This window comes from Sceloporus undulatus, chromosome 3 (genome assembly GCF_019175285.1).
Source record: "Sceloporus undulatus isolate JIND9_A2432 ecotype Alabama chromosome 3, SceUnd_v1.1, whole genome shotgun sequence".
NCBI lineage: Eukaryota > Metazoa > Chordata > Lepidosauria > Squamata > Phrynosomatidae > Sceloporus > Sceloporus undulatus.
In genome coordinates, this window is record NC_056524.1 from 154071103 (window position 1) to 154076792 (window position 5690).

Below are 5690 nucleotides of genomic sequence, written 5' to 3' on the forward strand. Positions count from 1 at the left end.
ATTACTGTACATTATTTTCACTAATATGCATTTTGTGTATATCCCTCCCCCAATATCCGATACTTTTTCATTTGAGAACTGTATGCAAAATTCACAAAAGTGAGAATACCAGAAGAAACTACACGTCAGTTAACTGACAAGTCTGGGAGGTGTGAATTAAACTAGTTTGTGTAAACAAACAAAATAAAATCCTACGATGCCTAATCTTGTATCAACCCTTTTTGTTTTGTGCTGTTGAGCTTTCTCTCTAAATTCAAAAAGATGTGTGAAGACCATGACAACAGACAAAAATCAGAATTGGGTAACACCTTTAATTGTATTCCAAAAATGTCACAAAAGCGGTGAACATTTGAGTTTGCCAGAAATCATCATCCATCATAATCAGTCGTCATCTAGCTGGTAGCAAAGGTTAGAGGATGAAGGAAGAGGGGGGGAAATCCGAACATCTGGCTAGGTACAGTCCTGCAATATGAACCCACAAATGGACTGACATTTAACATGAAAACTGGAGATTGATTGAATGAAGAAAAGAAGTGCAAAGGTTTACACCTAGTATTATTCACAAGGATGTTAAAGCAATGGCTGCCTTCAATCTCTGTAGGCAAAAAGACTAGAGTAACCCAACATTCTGCCCACTGCCTTGCTTGAAGCACACTGGTTCCAACAGAGCAATCTCTACACATGTCTATTAAGATGTACTGTATATAATCAAGTACCATTAGAATTCCAATTCCCCTGTCCTTCAGTTGGAGGTGGGTATGAGTAGGGATTGTATCCAAACTGACATTAATTTCATGTGTGTGGCATCTCTCTTCAAAGAGCTCAGGAAAGTCTCCTAAGGACTATTCTGTTTCATCGTTCCCAACATCACTTAGAGGCTTAGAAGTTATACTCTCACTTCAGGTCATCGTGACTGAGCAGGGTTGTAATACTGAAGCACAATCCTATCCATGTTTATTAGGAAGTACTTATTAGGAAGTATCTAATCTGGAAGACATATCTCCCTGTATGAACCCACCCAAGTTTTAAGATATGGGGGGAGGGAGGTCTCAGTCCCAGCACTGTCATAGGAACATTTGATGAGAGCATGGAAGAAACTTTTCTTAGTGGCTGTTGAGCTCTCTGGTATAAGAGATTGGACTGGCCCCCTTCTTCCACCGGCAGGTAAAGATCTTTTTTATTTTATTTTATTTTATTTGAACAAGCATTGGGTGACTAAGGGGCAGTACAGACAGGTGACCAGAGACTCCTTTTTTGATGCGTTATAAAGGCTGTGACATAGCCCTCCAACGCCTCTTCCACCCATAGGCCTATGGGCGCTTGGCGCCCTTACATCACGATGCTGCACCCTGTGTGGACGGGGCCGCAGGCTTGTGACATAAGGGCGCTGATACTAGGGCTCTGTAAATGTGGACGCTGAGCCACATCGAGCCCTAGTTTCGGTGTAAACAGCCCGTGTGTACCGGGCCTAAAGTGGCTATGTAGAAAGGTCTTTAATGTGGGGAAGGAGTGCCACATTTTTATTGTGCTTATTATTTTAAATGTTTTTATATCAATTTAAAGTAATGATGTCTTAATGTGGCAGCTTATTTATTCATTTTTAAACCTTTTTATTACTTCTTTTAATGCATGTATCTTGTTTTAGTTCATGTTGTCAGCTGTCTTGGGTTCATCTGGGAAAAGTAGGATACTGAAATAAATAAATAGTAACTTCCCTTCAGGTGGTGTTCATTTTACCTATCAGATAAGGTATGAATCTGAAGCCATTTGTACTACACAAACCAGCCAAATTATAGATCCTTACGGGCCACTGATACAAAGATGGCAACTCTTGCAACAAGAGCTGCTAGGACTAGAATCATACATTTACACTGTTAAGTCCACAAAAGACAAAGCTGCTTTGCTTCTATTCTCTGTACAGTCAAGAAGCATTCAGTAGGAATAATATGCATGTACATGTGCTTATATTTATTACACTTTTAACTAACAACAACAACAACAAAAATCCTTAGGGAGTTACAACTGAATTACCACAAATTATGCAGTCAAGTTTCCCGCATCTGGGGACATCATAGGGGTCAACACACCCGGAGTGCAATGGATGAGCCTCACCCTGGGAAAACCACTTTCATGATCATGGTGTCTCCCCTACCAGATAAGTAATTCTGGCTAGAATGGACCTATTCACTCAATTATTGATTAGTAAGTCAACCCATAAATGGACCTAAATATCCTGAAGGTACCAGTTTCTGTTTGATCATAGAAGCTAAAGAGGGTCAACTCTGGTTAGTACTTGCAGGGGAGACCACCAATCAATACCAGCTCTGGGCTTTATTTCAGGGTGACACTAGACACATTTCAGTGGCATCACTGCCACCTTTGCATGGCCTAGTTTGCCTTTTTGAGGCCAATCAGACCAGGCTTTAGCCTCTTTCCTCACACAACTTCCTTTCAGCCTTCCTTTCTCAACATAGCAGGGGCATTTTGCTAGTCATTTTCAGAGAAGAATAGGATTTTTTTTTTTAACCAAGCCTTTATTGGACATACCCCCCACTCACCCACATTCCATGCTAGAAAGGCTCCCCTTTTCTTCCTAAGTGTTGTTTTCTGCATTATCTTGTCACAACTGATGGAGTGTAGGCATTCAGTTAACTAACGTGCATCTATGAGGTGCTACTTGAGGCACTGAAAAGTGAAGGAATCTTACCAACATGTCTCTTATCACCAGGTGACTTTAAAATACTTCTGCTGAAATTCCAATTTCATACAGTTTGGATAGACTGTTTCTGACCAAAGCAATTGAGCAAAATCCATAAATTGCTGCTGTCCCGCGCTGCACATGTCTGGTTTCTCATTCCTGAGCCACCGGCACTATTTTAGGGCAAGACATGCTTTATTGTGTTAAGCTGCAAAGAAATGCAGCCAATGAAAATAAGCAACCATAGCCCTCTGTTCTGTGTCTGCCACCCCAAGAAGTGTTAGCTTTCTGTTATACAATTTTATAAACAAGTTTTAATTGTTCCATATGGGAAAGCATGCTATATATTTTTACATTATTTTACTAACTAATGAATCCTATTGTAGGATCTTTGATGGCCACTTTGTGTGCCTAACTAGGTTGTTTCTCTAGTCACAAGCTATATTATTATTATTATTATTATTATTATTATTATTCCCAAAATTGATACCTAAAGCAGCTTACAATTTAAAAAAATACAATTAAAATCATATAACAGTGAGCATTAAAACAGAATTAAACTATTAAAATATAAATACACATGGCTCGTTAAAACAATAAATGTAGTTAAAAATTATAAAAGTGCATAAAAACAATACAATTAAAACAGTTAAAATAACACCCCCAGCCCATTCTTAAAATAAAAATGTCTTCACCTGCCCATCTGATAAAAAAATATGAGATTATTCCTTTTAGGGGATTGAATTGTGGTATTATATCTTTCTTTCTTTTTCACTGTTAATAAATACAGAGTGGGGAACGCAGACTGGGAGAAGAAGTAAACAGACTGAAGAAGAAAAGTTGTGCTTATATCATCCATCTATGCCTCACTGAAGGCAATATCACAGTTATTAGTTTAAAGCTTCAGGATAGCAGGGTGAGTTCAGGACAAAGCAAGGGCTGCAATTTGCAAGTTCCTGGGTTTTGTCAGTTAGAGTTACAGTGCTTAAAGAGAAAGTCCCACTAATATTAAATGCAAAGGAAAGAAGAGAGCAGGAAAGCAGGAAAAGTGCCACTGGTCATATCACCATGGGCTGCAATCTTGTCAGTTCTCATAAGTTAAGCAGGGTCAGTCCAGGTCAGTTCATGGATGAAAGAGAGCTAGTGATTCTCATCTACTCAACCCAGTCTCAAAGCAAAGGATATTATAGTCTTTCTGCATAGAATGAGAAGGATGCAGCAATGGGGAATATGATGGCACAGCTAGACCTAGACAAGGCTGAATATACAGACTAACAATGCTGCCATGTTTCCTCTGGCTCCTCAGGAACTCCATGCAAGTTATTCCAGGGAAAGAATGGGCCTATACAGACTGGCACTTTGTGCCGGCTTGCAGGCAAACTAGCACTTCGCCAGGGCTGAGTGTTCACATTCTCAAAGCCCTTATTGTGCTGCCCAGGTGCCCTTACTGTGCTGCCCAGGGATTTACACGGGCAGCTCCTGAAGAACATCATAATGTTGTTGTTGTTGTTGTTGTTGTTGTTGTTGTTGTTATAGTTTATTTTAATAGCGCTGTAAATGTACACAGTGCTGTACATACAAATGATCAAATCAATAAAAATGAAACCTGCCAATGGCGTACAATCTACAAAATATGTATAAAACAATAGGTAATAATATAAGATAGAGTTGGTTAAAATCAGCAGACAACAATTAAAAACATCAACATCAACTATCCAATCAAATATCAGCTAGATAATCACACGGTGCCTGAGAACATTTCTCTGAACAGGATATTCTTCAACTCAGATTTAAAAGTGGTCAAAGAAGTGATGACCCACATTCGTGGAGGAAGAAGGTTCCAGGAGTGAGGGGCTGCAAGTGAGAAGGGATGAATCTAGGATGGGACAGTAGATCCTAGCCTAGGACATGAGACCTTGACTACTAGAATGGAGGGTACTAGTGGGAATGTACGGAGAAAGAATCTAGTTGGGAGACCACCAGAGAGTGGACCAGAGTCTTCGCAGTGGAGGTTGAGAGAAATGGATGGATTTTGGCAATGTTGTAAAGAAAGAATCTACAGGCTTTGGCTGTGGCCTGGGGGATAAAAGACAGAGAGGAATCAAAAGTGAAACCAAGACTGTGGGCTTCCTGAACCGGACGAATAGGGGTGTGTCAACAGAAATAGAAAAGGAGTACTGAAGGGAGGACTTAGGTGGAAAGACAAGAAGCTCTGTCTTGGACATGTTGAGCTTCAAACGCTGATGACGCATCCACTGAGAGACAGCAGTAAGACAAAATGAAATTTGCAGTTCAAGACTTGGAGAAAGGTCAGGGGTGGAAAGATACAGCTGGGTGTCATCGGCATATAGATGATAGGAAAAACCAAAATTGCTGATAAGTTTTCCTAGGGACAGTGTGTAAAGAGAGAACAGTAGGGGACCCAAAACAGAGCCCTGAGGAACTCCAACAGATAATGGAACAGAGGACAACGTCTGACCACCCGAGACCACTGTAAAAGATCTATCTGACAAATAAGATTTAAATCAATCAAGAACAGAGTTTGAGAACCCGAGGTCAGATATATCAACTAAAAGACAGTGATCAACAGTGTCAAAGGGCACAGACAAATCAAGAAGAATAAGAACAGAATAAAGGCCATTTGCCTTGGCCCGTAAAAGATCATTTGAGATCTTTGTGAGGACTGTCTCTGTTGAATGCCGTAGGTGGAAACCATACTGAAAGGGATCTAAAATGGAGTTGGCATTCATGCCGTGCCATGGTACTTATGATGCCCCTTCTACAGCACAAAAAGAAGCCCCCTTTTCCCCCCAATTCAGCACTTCCCGGGGCGGTATAGAGCCGCCCCTTCACAGGCTGTCTGTACAGCCCGTGTGTTTGCAGCCTTAGCATAGGATTGCAGCCTTAGAATTCTTCTTGGGTGCTACCACACTGCATAATTAATACAATTTCTCACTGCTTTAACTGCCATGGCTCAATGCTATGAAATCTT

General features: G+C 40.5%; 1 non-coding gene across 1 annotated transcript; it reads right to left on the bottom strand.

The window, feature by feature from the left end:
• Window positions 1-2007: 2007 nt before the first annotated feature.
• Window positions 2008-2163, bottom strand: LOC121927385. The gene has a single exon (XR_006103192.1). It is a non-coding gene; the product is annotated as a U1 spliceosomal RNA (small nuclear RNA).
• Between the last annotated feature and the right edge of the window lie 3527 nt (window positions 2164-5690).